The sequence below is a fragment of the Orcinus orca genome, chromosome 9 (genome assembly GCF_937001465.1).
Source record: "Orcinus orca chromosome 9, mOrcOrc1.1, whole genome shotgun sequence".
Lineage (NCBI taxonomy): Eukaryota > Metazoa > Chordata > Mammalia > Artiodactyla > Delphinidae > Orcinus > Orcinus orca.
In genome coordinates, this window is record NC_064567.1 from 7,325,079 (window position 1) to 7,338,316 (window position 13,238).

Here is a 13,238-nt window from a genome sequence, read left to right on the forward strand (position 1 = left end):
GTGCTCCGCAACGGGAGAGGCCACAGCAGTGAGAGGCCCGCGTACCGCAAAAAAAAAAAAAAAAAAAAAAAAGATTCATCCTTGTTCATGTGAATATCAGCGTCCCACGGAACATCTCTATCATAGTTTGTTTATTCCTTCTCCTATTAATGGACATCTGGTCTGTTTGCAGCTTTTGAATATTATATATAAATCTGCTATGGACATTCTTATGCAAGTCTTTTTATGGACATGTTTTCATTTCTCTGGGGTAAATAGGAATAGAATCCCCAGCGTTATTTTAAATGGTTTAGTTTAGCACTAGGTTGTGAAATCACTATAGCTCAGCACATCCCATATCTCCACCCTTTCGTCCGTCTGACTTTCTCTCCTTTTCTCGACTTTCTCTCCTTTTCTCGACTTTCTTCTTCCTATTCTCCTGATTACCTCCTTCTACCTCTTGTCTCTCTCCTCTTGTTCTCTCGCCTCTTGTCTCTCCTGATAGGGTAGAGTATTTCATTACCATTTTTTCATTGTCCTAAAAATTCTTCCAGAGGGAGGCAGCAAAATGTTGATGAAAAAAGCCCTGATTCTTGGGCTACATTCAAGATACGCCCCTGCCACTACTTAGCACAGCAACTCACTACCTTTCTGAGCTCCGGCCTCATCGATCCTTTATTCAAGGGGTTGGAAGAGGTGACTCTGAAGTCGCATTTCCCGATCTACTGTTCTGTGAATCCATGACCTCTTTTTCTAAGCCACAAATAGGGCAGAGAGCCAAGAGAAAAGGAGGGGAGAAGATGAGGATGTTAGGGTAGAGATGGAGAAGGAAAAATAGAAAAATAAACTTCTTTCGTGCTTCTTGGCCAGGAAAACAGTGACGCGTCCTCTGGGACCAGGACAGTCCCATCCCGTAGTTAGGTTTCTTTCCTTACTCATGGTTTTGGGGTTAGGCACCCCACCTGGCTTAGCTTTTTCCTCTCCTGCTGGATGCCCCCATCTTCTCTGTTCCCCCATTAATATATATACGTTCTGTGTGCCAGAGAAGCTCACTGTACCTTTTGAGATGGCGTTGTATGCTAAGTTATGCCAATGAACCAATGAAGAAACCAAAAGAGGTCCTTTCTTGCCCAGGTAGAATTTGCAATTTAACATAGGCGTTGTGGATATGATGCACTCATTTTCATCATATAATCCAGAGTGAGGAAATGCAGGTCCAAGAGGCAACACCACGTCAGCCGCTATGGGGAGTTCCTCTTGAGCGCATGAGGCGGGGCATCTGAGATCCTCTTCATACTATACAGACTTTGCAACCTGAATTTTATCGTACAGTCTCAATTCCAAAAACTTTGGCTGCTCTCAAATATACTCGTATACTCATCAGAACACATATTTCAACTTTTGGGTCAGAAACTGTGTTCCCTGGGCATGTTGACTGATACCATTTTCAGCATGTGTTCTCTTTTGAGCAGTCTCTGCCTGTTAATAATTAGCATATATGTTATTTCAAAAAGGTAAAGTTTTAGCCCTCGGTACTGGATTTACAGAAAGGTTAAAGGAAGGGAGAAACTACTAAAGTAAGAGGGACATAAACCTAATAAAAAAAAAAGAGAGAATGTAGAATGGAAGAGAGGGAAAAGATGGGACAACTGTGACTAGAAGATAGAAAAAAAATGGGATGTGTGCAAAGAAAAGAGAAAGCCCTTAAAAGACAACATTTTATGTTTGAAAAAAAACCAACAAAAACATTCTGGGCTAATCTGATGTAAAATTGCTTTACCCCAAACCAGAAGATTTAAGAGTAAAATGTAAATCTTGGGCCGTAGCACTCCCTGGCTCACCTAACTACAAGCGCAGTTATGCATCTTCAGATTCCTCATGTATTTTTTTTTTAATTTATTTTTTGCGGTACGCAGGCCTCTCACTGTTGTGGCCTCTCCTGTTGCAGAGCACAGGCTCCGGACGCGCAGGCCCAGCGGCCATGGCTCACGGGCCCAGCCTCTCCGCGGCACGTGGGATCTTCCCGGACCAGGGCACGATCCCATGTCCCCTGCATTGGCAGGCGGACCCTCAACCACTGCGCCACCAGGGAAGCCCCCTCATGTATTTTGATGCACTCAAAATGTACTCATATTTCACAACAAACACAAATTAATTATAGCTCAAAGGAGCAGAGCGAGGCTTTCAGTTCAAGCTCTAAGCGATCATATTAGTGATTATTTTTTCTGTTTCTAATACACCAATTAAGCTCATTGAGTTACCAATTAAATTACTTCACTCAAAGATAAGGGAATCATAACATACACTAGAGATGGCATGAGCTCTAGCTTTTAAATAATTATCTCTCTGAGGTTGCGGCTCTTCAGTTTCCTATGTTATGCCAGTAGATTGAATCTTAAGTGTCATTTACAGAAAAAAGAAAAAAAGGCATTTAAACAGTTCCAATGCAGTGGGTCCTCCTCATCAGACACGGTAAAGGGCACAGTTGACTTTAAGACCCAGGGGCAGCACGTGTGGGAACTGGACCACACATGTGCTTTGAAAAGAGGCCCGGCCACTGCTGGAAGCTATGCTATACCCTTATCCTTGTCATCTAAAACCAAAGAGAGGGCGGACTCTTCACTCCAGGTATATCTAGGAGCCACCTGACATTTAACTCCGCAGAAGAAAGCCTTCAGAAGACAGAGCAAGCAAACAGAGATTCTAACTTTGCAAACTGAGGAAATTATAAGATTTAAGATAAGGAGGAAGATCAGATAAATGGGGTCAGGATCAAAACCCCTCAGAGCCAGGATCTGGGTATGAGGGGAGGAAGGGGAAGAGGGCGGAGCATCTTGTTTTGAGAACCCAAACTAGCAAGGCTACCGGACTGGGGTGGAGGGTGTGCAGCTGCACAGGTGGATTGAGAGAATCTTAAAAAGCTGGAAACATCTGCCCCTGTGGCCTTGCAACTCAAGCTTGGGTTCAGAGATAACCACTTCCCCTACTACACTCCACCATCATTAGTTAGCCCACTTCCTTGCTAAACCCTGAGAATGTCTATCCAGAAATCTATTTGAAAAAGGGCTCCTTTAATTAATTTATTTATTTATTCATTCATTCATTTACTTACTTACTTACTTATTTATTTGTTTTGCAGTACGCGGGCCTCTCACTGCTGTGGCCTCTCCCGTTGCGGAGCACAGGCTCCGGACGCGCAGGCTCAGCGGCCATGGCTCACGGGCCCAGCCGCTCCGCGGCATATGGGATCTTCCCGGACCAGGGCACGAACCCGTGTCCCCTGCATCGGCAGGCGGACTCTCAACCACTGCGCCACCAGGGAAGCCCGGGAATCTGTATTTTTAATGAGTAACCCCGGGTGATCCTGAGGCATACTAAAGTTTGATAATCCACCTGTTAGGATGAATCCTGACTGTTTCCTGAGACAACTGAAGGAGATGTAGCCCAACCTGGGGAGTCTGACTCAGCAGCCATATTTTGACACGGATCTGTATCCCAATTTTACTAACTTCTAATCTGTGCCTGAAATTGAGTGTCTACCTCGAAGGTAGAATACGGGGTTTAGGTGCTGCATTTGATGCTGAGTTTCTTGGTGATCAAATAAAAAGCAGTCATGTTCTGTTACAGAATTCTCACTGTTCTGGAAGAAGAAAAATGACACCAGTATCTTGGGAGAAGGAAAGCAGGTCCCAACCCTCACTCTAAAGGAATTTTCTCCCTGACTGATGTGGTGGACAAGTTCTCAGTAACATCCCTGAGTAGATGCGGTCATAGGGGGATCTGCTGAGTGAATAATAATTTGCAAAGCCTACAGCTTTTAAGTCAGCCAATCTGAGTTTGAATTGTAAAAAATTCCAGCAAATTATCCTTCTTGGACCCTGACCATTTATTACTGTTTTGAAAATGTGTAACTAATCCATCTCCATTATAAAGGGTTCTAGGAATGTATAAGTGTAGAATGAAATGGAAAAATCTCCTCTTCCCACTCTTATCTTCCCCCACTTCCCCCACTCTACTCCCCGTCAGAGGTTACCACCATCAACCTGTATGATGTATGTCCTGTCCAGCCTTTGATAAACACATTTTACTTTACATGAATGCACTGTTCTGAAAATTGCTTTTTTCACTGAATAATATATATTGGAGGTAAGAATGGGGTTACCTCACCATAAAAAAAATGAAAAGGCAACCTATTTTCAAAGATGCGACCAACAAGGGCTTAATTTCCAAAATATACAAACAGCTCATACCACTCAATATCAAAAAAACCAAACAACCCGATCAAAAACATGGGCAGAAGACTTAAAGAGACATTTCTCCAAAGAAGACATACAGATGGCCAACAGGCACATGAAAAGATGCTCAACATCGTTAATTATTAGAGAAATGCAAATCAGCACTACAATGAGGTACCACCTCACACCAGTCAGAATGGCCCTAATCAAAAGGTCTACAAATAATAAATGCTGGAGAGGGTATGGAGAAAAGGGAACCCTCCTACACTGTTGGTGGGAATGTAAATTGATGCAGTCACTATGGAGAACAGTATAGAGGTTCCTTAAAAAACTAAGAGTCACCATATGATCCAGCAATCCCACTTCTGGGAATATATCTGCAAAAGATGAAAACTCTAATTCACAAAGATATGCGCACCCTAATGTTCATAGCAGCACTATTTACAATAACCAAGACATGGAAGCAACCTAAGTGTCCATCAACAGATGAACAGATAAAGAAGCTATGGCACATATATACAATGGAATATTACTCAGCCATAAAAGGAATGAAATATTGTCATTTGCAGCAACATGGATGGATCTAGCAAATATACCAAGTGACGTAAGACTGACAGAGAAAGTCAAATATCATATGATATCACTTATATGTGGAATCTAAAAAGTAATACAAATGAATTTGTTTACAAAACAGAAACAGACACACAGACATAGAAAGCAAACTTAAGGTTACCAAAGGGAAAGGTGGGAGAGGGATATATTAGGAGTATGGGATTAACAAATACATACCACTATATATAAAATAAATAAGCAACAAGGATTTACTGTATAGCACAGGGAACTATATTCAGTATCTTGTAATAACCTATAATGGAAAAGAATCTTAAAATATATATATAGGGCTTCTCTGGTGGTGCAGTGGTTAAGAATCCGCCTGCCAATGCAGGGGACACGGGTTCGAGCCCTGGTCCAGGAAGATCCCACATGCTGCAGAGCAACTAAGCCCATGCACCACAACTACTGACCCTGTGCTCTAGAGCCCATGAGCCACAACTACTGAGCCCACATGCTGCAACTACTGAAGCCTGCGTGCCTAGAGCCCGTGCTCCGCAACGAGAGAAGCCACCGCAATGAGAAGCCCGCACGCTGCAACGAAGAGTAGCCCCTGCTCGCCACAACTAGAGAAAGCCTGTGCACAGCAACGAAGACCCAATGCAGCCAAAAATAAATAAATTTTAAAAAAGAGAGCTTAAAAATATATATATATATATATATATATAAAAAACGGAATCACTTTGCTGTACACCTGAAAGTAACACAATATTGTAAATCAACTGTACTTCAATTAAAAAAAAAGGAATGGGTTTACCCCATTCATTTTTAAGGTTGCTTAATATCCCCAAATATGGATATTTCCTAATGTATTTAACTATTTCTCTTTGATGACTCATGGATTTTTCTTCTTTTCCCCTTCTCTCCCTCCCTCCCCTTACTTCTTTCATGCTTCTTTGCTAATATAAACATTGCTGTACTGAATAGCAAACATGTCTTTAGGATAGATTCTAAAGGAGAATTTAACTGGGTCAAAAGATATGCACAGGGCTTCCCTGGTGGTACAGTGGTTAAGAATCCGCCTGCCGATGCAGGGGACATGGGTTCGTGCCCTGGTCCGGGAAGATCCCACATGCCGCGGAGAGGCTGGGCCCGTGAGCCGTGGCTGCTGAGCCTGCGCGTCCGGAGCCTGTGCTCCACAATGGGAGAGGCCACAGCTGTGAGAGGCCTGCGTACCAAAAAAAAAAAAAAAGAAAGAAAGAAAGATATGCACATATATTTAAAATTCGGATTGATACTGCCAAATGTCCTCCCAAGGAGCTTTACTAATTTATACTTTGGGCAAGTCATTTAATTTCTGTGCGCCTTTGTTTCCTCAACTATAGATATTAAATATAGTAAAACCTACCACGTGGGACTGGTGAGGTGATTCAACGAGAAAACAAACCTAAGAAGAGTGCTGGGAATGTAGGTGATTGTCATCATCTTTATGCCTTAGGACCAGGTTAAAAAAAAGCCTATTTTACTGTGAACTTTAGTTTCATTATTCATGGTGACGGAGGACGGTCACAACTCTGCTCGTGGGATATCTTCATGTCTGGCAAATTTCAGAGACTAAAATTTTGCGGGGGGGGACTTACTATAAGAAAAGTTCTCCAAAACATGGTTGTGTGATTTTTATTTTTATGCTAGAGCATCACTTAACAAGCCAATCTCAGGATTATCTGACTCTAGGCAAATATAACTTTATTTAGCTATTTACTAATGAATAGGACCCAGGCATTTTACAACAAAAATTAGAAGTTAATATGTAAGAAAACGAATAAGTTAAAAATAATTTTTGTCTAAGAGCAATGCAAACGATTTCTGCTTACCAGAGAAAATAACCCAAGAGATGATAGTTTATTGCCCTGTAGGTACTGAGTTTTGTGTCTAATTTGATAATTTTATTCTAGTCTTGTTTTCTTTAATAGACTGTATGTACATCCATTTCTTGACTCTGCCTTGGAATCATTTTGTCATTCTGATGGTTCCTGCATGAATGAGCTAAATAAAACTTCGACATAAGCTCTCTACATGTGTGTTTTCAGCATTTCGAGAATCATACTTTTGACAGTCACTCCTTGCAGATGGGTCATACTTTGCGGGCCTTCATTTGTTTGCCTTCCTTTGAGTTGTCTCGAAATTTTCTGTGGGTCTGGGGAGTAATTAAACACAATACCCAGTAAGGAGAGAAATGCTCCGGCATCACTCCTTCAGTCCTCAGCTTAGATTTCATCTCCTTTGGAAACTTTCCATTGTCCTTCTATCTTATTGTAACACTCCCTACTCTCCTCTTGCAAAGTATTCATCACACTGTGTTGGAATTGCTGATTTCCTTGTCTGTCTCTTTCTTGAATTTCTTGGGAGCACAGACTATATTTTGTTTAACATTTTATCCCCAGCTTTCAGCTTAGTGCCTGGCTGTAGGTTCTCAATAAATATTTTAATGAATGGATTATGGGATGAATACTACATCTGTCTTACTTTGTATTTCAGGGGATCTACAGCCCGCTTGTATGTAACTTACTGTTCTAACAACAGTGACTTTACCTTGTGTATTTCTCTTAAATCTTTAGCTTGTGTATTTCTCGTAAATCTTCCTTTTGGGGATTGTGGTGGTGCTGGTGTCTGCTTGTGCATAACCAAGACTCCATCTTCTATTCATTGCTTTTGTTTCCTTCCCTAATATTTTCAGATGGGTAGAAAATATTATGTGCTCCTTTAAGACCGGTAGAAGCCTGCTTGTAGAGAAGAGGTCCTGACACTAAACAAAACGTCTGTGCTGATCTAGCCTTCCCTATTTTATATGTTCCTTAGTCTCCTTTAACTTGCCTAGTCATCTATCCCTGTTTGATTTGTCCTTCGATTTGCCTCCAAGATGCTGGGTTTGGCTTGTCCTTGTTTGAACTTGGTGTCTCTGGCCATTGACTCATGTTCTGACCTCCACCCATCCCCATTTCTGCTCCTCGGTACCAGGCTTTGGCATCTCCAAGGACCTGACCTCGGCTCAACCTGCCTCTGGCCTTGTTTCTCCTGCCTGACACTGACAACTGGAAGGAACCCGGCCCTTCTGCAAGGAGTGTGATGGAGCTGAGTGGTTTACCTGAAATAAAGCTTGCATTACGGAGCGAACAAACAGGTACCTAGTGAGTTAGAGGGGAGCATTTGAACTTAGTGTAGTCTTGCTTTCGTGGTAGGTCTCTTCTGTTTCTGCTGTTGTTATGAAATATGTTTTGCCAATTCAGGATGGAATATTCCAGAAGTAAGAAAAAAAAAAAACCCTGGTTGCCTGTCAGTAATTAAAGTAAAACTCTGCTTTTATCTTTAGTTTCTTTTCCAACTTCCTGTACAAACACGGGAAAATTTTACAGTTTGGAAAAAATTTAGACCTTGCCTGCTGAATGGTACCGCCATGCTTTATTCTGTTGACTATATATGCTCTTTCGGTGTATGACTCCACAACATTTTAACAAATACTTGATAAAAATATTTTCAGGAATTACAGCAACCCTGCCTTTAGATGATTGGAAAATGGCTAGTTTTAAACTATGAAAGCTCATTTCTAGCTTTTTATTAACATGGTATGACCGAGCAGACCCTATTGGACCCTCCCAGGATAGACTGGGAAGGTCTTCTACATAGACCTTCTATATAGAAGATATAGAAGATGCTATATCTTCTGCTGTAGCTCCTCTCTGAGGTACCTAGTTAATAGTATCTGAGGCACATTTCCCAAGTTGTTTTACAGATGCTAAAACCACCACCAAATAGGAGAAATTAACTACCTGATGACCATGAGCCTGCAGCCCCCAGACCTGCTGGTGCCTAAGGATTGATAATGTTAACCCCTGTGACACTGCCCTGTTACCTCACCATCAGCCAATCAGAGAATTGCGCACGAGCTGATCACATACCCTGGAATGCCCTCCCTCACCTGGCCTTTAAAAATGTTTTGCTGAAACCCATCAGGGAGCTTGGGGGTTTAGAGCATGAGCCACCCGTTCTCCCTGTATTGGTGACTGCAATAAATGCCGCACTTTTGTTCACCACAACCCAGTGTCAGTAGATTGGCTTTACTGCACGCAGGTGAACAACCTACTTTTGGTTTGGTAACAATGGTATTTAGCATAGTTGTTTGTTAAAAAGAAGCCTACAGAGAATGCATTTTACAAAGTGAAATCAGCTAACTACACATGGAAGCCTCTTCATGCTTGTTCACAACTTTTTAAATAAAGTGGCTCTTTTCAAATATCAGATGTTTTTTCCAGTCTCTAGGCGAAACATTATAGGAACTGTCACACCCAATCAGTCCATAACTGTACTCCCATCGGATCCAGACCAGGTGAAGAAGTTACCTGCTGGAGCATGTGTGATGCCCTCAGCCTGTGATGGGCTGTGCGGGTTTGTGGCTTACAGCCTGCTGATGGGAGTAGCAGGGCTGCTGGCCTGGCCCAAATTACCACAAAAGAGAACAGATTTCAGACAGGCAGTTTTACAGTTTCCCAGTGGTTATTTTGCCAGCTTCCAGCCAATTTCTCTAGAACTGAGCATAAAAGACAAACGAGCATTCTTTTAACATGTTCTGAATATATAGGTCACTCCATTTCTTTTCCTTATCTTTAATCTGATGGGTATCGCTTTACCTCTCCACACCGATCCACTCAATTTCCATTTAAATAAAGCTTTCTAATTAATTGCATACTAAAAAAAAAAAAAGCTATTTAGGAAGACGAAAGCCGTTAAAAATGTGTTGTCTTTTTCCTTCATCGCTATAAAGATGGAGAAGACCAGCTTCTACAAAAAGCCTTTAAAACGTTTTTCATCCTAGCCATAGCCAGGTTTGCTATTTTCCTAAAACCCTCATATGTAGCACACCTGTTGTAGATATTTTGTTTTATGTGGTTTTTATTTAAAAATCTTGAATCACATTTATTAGTGTAAAAAGGAAATCTCTTTGGAGAGAGTGTTTTGTTCTGCTTTTTCATTGATTTTACTTCTTTCCCATGTGGCGGTATGTTCACCGCTACACCATCTGTCAGTAAACCAACAGCTCCACACGAGTAGTAAAAACCAGAGAGCTCTGCGTGGCCACCAGAGCGAGCTTGTTTTTCAAAGGACGCAGGTTTTGGAGATGGAACTTCTCAATGCAGATAACCCCCAGGCTTTTTCCAGGGATGCATTTAAAACATGTGCAGACCCAGATGCAGGGGCAAAGTTACAAAATCACCAGATTTTGAGGTTTGACTCTTCATTCTTTTCTTTGAGTCTTTCTAAGGATTTATTTCACTTGTTATTTAAAACATAGTGTCTTCCTATACTCAACAGTAATGTATTGTACACTTAAAAATTTGTTATGTGGGTAGATCTCATGGCAAGTGTTCTTACCACAATAAGGTAAGAAAAGTCTTTTAAAATATTTTATTAATGTAAGTTGGTGCAGCCACTTTGGAAAATAGTATGGAGGTTCCTCAAAAAACTAAAAATAGAGTTGCCATATGATCCAGCAATTTCACTCCTGGTCATACATCCAGATAAAACTCTAACTCAAAATGATACATGCACCCCTATGTTCATAGCAGCACTATTTGCAATAGCCAGGACATGGAAGCAACCTAAGTGTCCATCAACAGAGGAATGGATAAAGAAGATGTGGTACATATATACAATGGAATACTACTCGGCCATAAAAAAGAATGAAATAATGCCATTTGCAGCAACATGGATGGACCTAGAAATTATCATACTAAGTGAAGCAAGTCAGAAAGAGTAAGACAAATACCATATGATATCACTTATACATGGAATCTAAAATATGACACAAATGAACTTATCTATGAAACAGACTGGCACAGATATAGAGAATAGACTTGTGGTTGCCAATGGGGAGGGGGAGTGGTGGAGGGATAGACTGGGAGTCTGGGATTAGAGGTGCAAACTATTATATATAGAATAGATGAACAGCAAGGTCCTATGGAAGAGCACAGGGAACTATATTCAATATCTTGTGATAAACCATAATGGAAAAGAATATAAAAAATAATGTGTGTGTATATATATATATATAACTGAATCACTTTCCTGTATAGCAGAAATTAACACAACATTGCAAATCAGCTATGTTCCATTTTAAAGTCTTTTAAAACATTTTATTAAATTACTTAAAAACTTTATTATTTTAATTAAATCTTTAATAAAATTTTAATATTCTAAGACAAACAGTATTGGAATATATAACCTTATTCCTAATCATTTCACACTAATGTGAGAATATTCATAAAATAAATTCCTAGAAATGGAATTTCTTGAATAAAATGTACATATATTTTAAATTTTGATAGCTACCACTAAACTGCCCTCCATAGGGGTATTACCAATTTACTTTTCCACCAGAAAGGTATGAGAGGGCCTGTTTTCTGATGGCCTTAGTAACGAAGTATGTTACCAAACTCTTTGATCTTTGCCAAACTGACACGTGAAAGTGATGTTTCAGTGTAGTTTTGAATGGCATTTGTATTTTATGAGTAAGGCTGAACATGTTTTGTATGTTTTAAAGCTGTTGTGTTTTGCTTCTTGTAAACTGTCCATTCCTGTTACCTAGCCAAACTTGGATCTTTTCGCCCGCGTGCAATCTACTGACCCAAGGTTGTGGCGAAGGGAAGTGCAGCATTTATGGCTGGGCACCAAGCAAGAAGTCCAGGGCAGCTAATGCTCAAAAAGCCTGAACTCCCCAATGGGTTTCAGCAAAGCATTTTTAAAGGCCAGGTGAGGGAGGGGAGTCGCAGGGTATGTGATCAGCTCACGCACAATTCTCTGATTGGTTGATGGTGAGGTAACAGGGTGGTGTCACAGGGGTTAACATTATCCATCCTTAGGCACCAGTAGGTCTGGGGGCTACATGCTCATGGTCATCAAGTAGTTAATTTCTTCTATTGGGTGGTGGTTTTAGCATCTATAAAACAGCTCAGGAAATGTGCATCAGATACTGTCATCTAGGTACTTCAGAGAGATGCTACAGCAGGGGATATGAGGAAGGGGTCTGTCCCAGGAAGGCCCCATAGGGTCCTGCTTGGTTGCATTCCTACACTTTTCCAATTCTTTTACTGAGTTGTTGACTTTAAAAAATTATTTTGTAGTAACTCTTTCTATATTAGTAATCTTAGCCCTTAGTCTGTGATAGAGTAGTCTATGTTTTTTTCCTCCATTTCTTGTTTGTGTTTTGACTTTGCTTATTTTTTATGTTAAAATGTTTTTTAGGATGAATTTATAAATATTTTATTTAATAATGTCTGGATTTTGTGTCATAGTTAAAAGGCTTCCCTCTACTCCAAAGTTATGAAAAAATGCTCCTAAGTTTTCACTCTTTCTTTTCTCTTTTATCTTTTCCTTCCTTCCTTCCTCCCTTCCTCCCTCCCTTCCTTTCTTTTTTTCCCTCTCTTTTCTCTCTTTTTCTCCCTCTACCAAACAGGGTCCCAGGAATAAGTTAAATCCAGAGTAGATGTTTGGCCAAGTTGGGAACCAGAATCACAGGAGTGAAGCTTGGAGATCATCACTAGGGAAATAATAGAAACCACTAAGTCTAATCATTGGGGTGAAGACAAAAATGGAAGAAGTAGCAGCTGCAAAAGATGTAAGCACAACCAGATGCAAGACAAAGGTCAAGGGGAGTGATTCAGAACCCAATCTGTGAATGCTGTGTTTGTTCAAAAGCCTCGTAGTCCATATTGTAAGCATACACGAGAGCTTCAGTGGGCTCTCCAGGGCTGGACGATCTGCTAATGCCAAGTCTAGAAAAACTGGAGGGAGGCTGGATGCAGACAACTCAGGGGCTGCTGAGAGGACCTTGTGCTGTGGTCAGTGTTTTAAGTAACATCAGGGGTTTGTACGTTGTTCAAGGGAGTGATTGACATCAGGCAGGCTCAGATCTGAAGGTTAATCAAGAGGGACAGCAGGTCAAAAATCTCAGAGCCAGTCAGGAGCCAGGAACTCTCCCAGAGTCAAGGTCAAGTCCCAATGAGGCAAGACAAGATGTCAGCAGTAAGGTGAGTGAGCACCTAGCAGACTGGACCACAGCCTGCACAACAGAAGTGAGAACTAGGACAGGGAGACTGGGCAACACCAAACTGAAAGCTAAATGGGTGCTTCGTGACCCCAACCCAGAAGCGCCAGCTGATGCGTTCTGCTGGAGTAGGAGCCAATTATACGGCACTGGCAGCAGCGGGGCATTCAGGGGCAAGCACCAGTCGATGTACAGCTTGAGTGAAGGGCAGCACGACGGACAGCTGGTGATCCCACGCCGTCCTCAAGTGGCCTTCTCTTTCCTGGTATTGTCTTGTGTGTTTCTGTGCAGGAGGTTCTAGGACTTGGTCAGCTTGGTTCTGTTCCTGGGGGCCACTGACAGTTCCAAGGAGAGTCACCCTCTCCTTGAGAAGT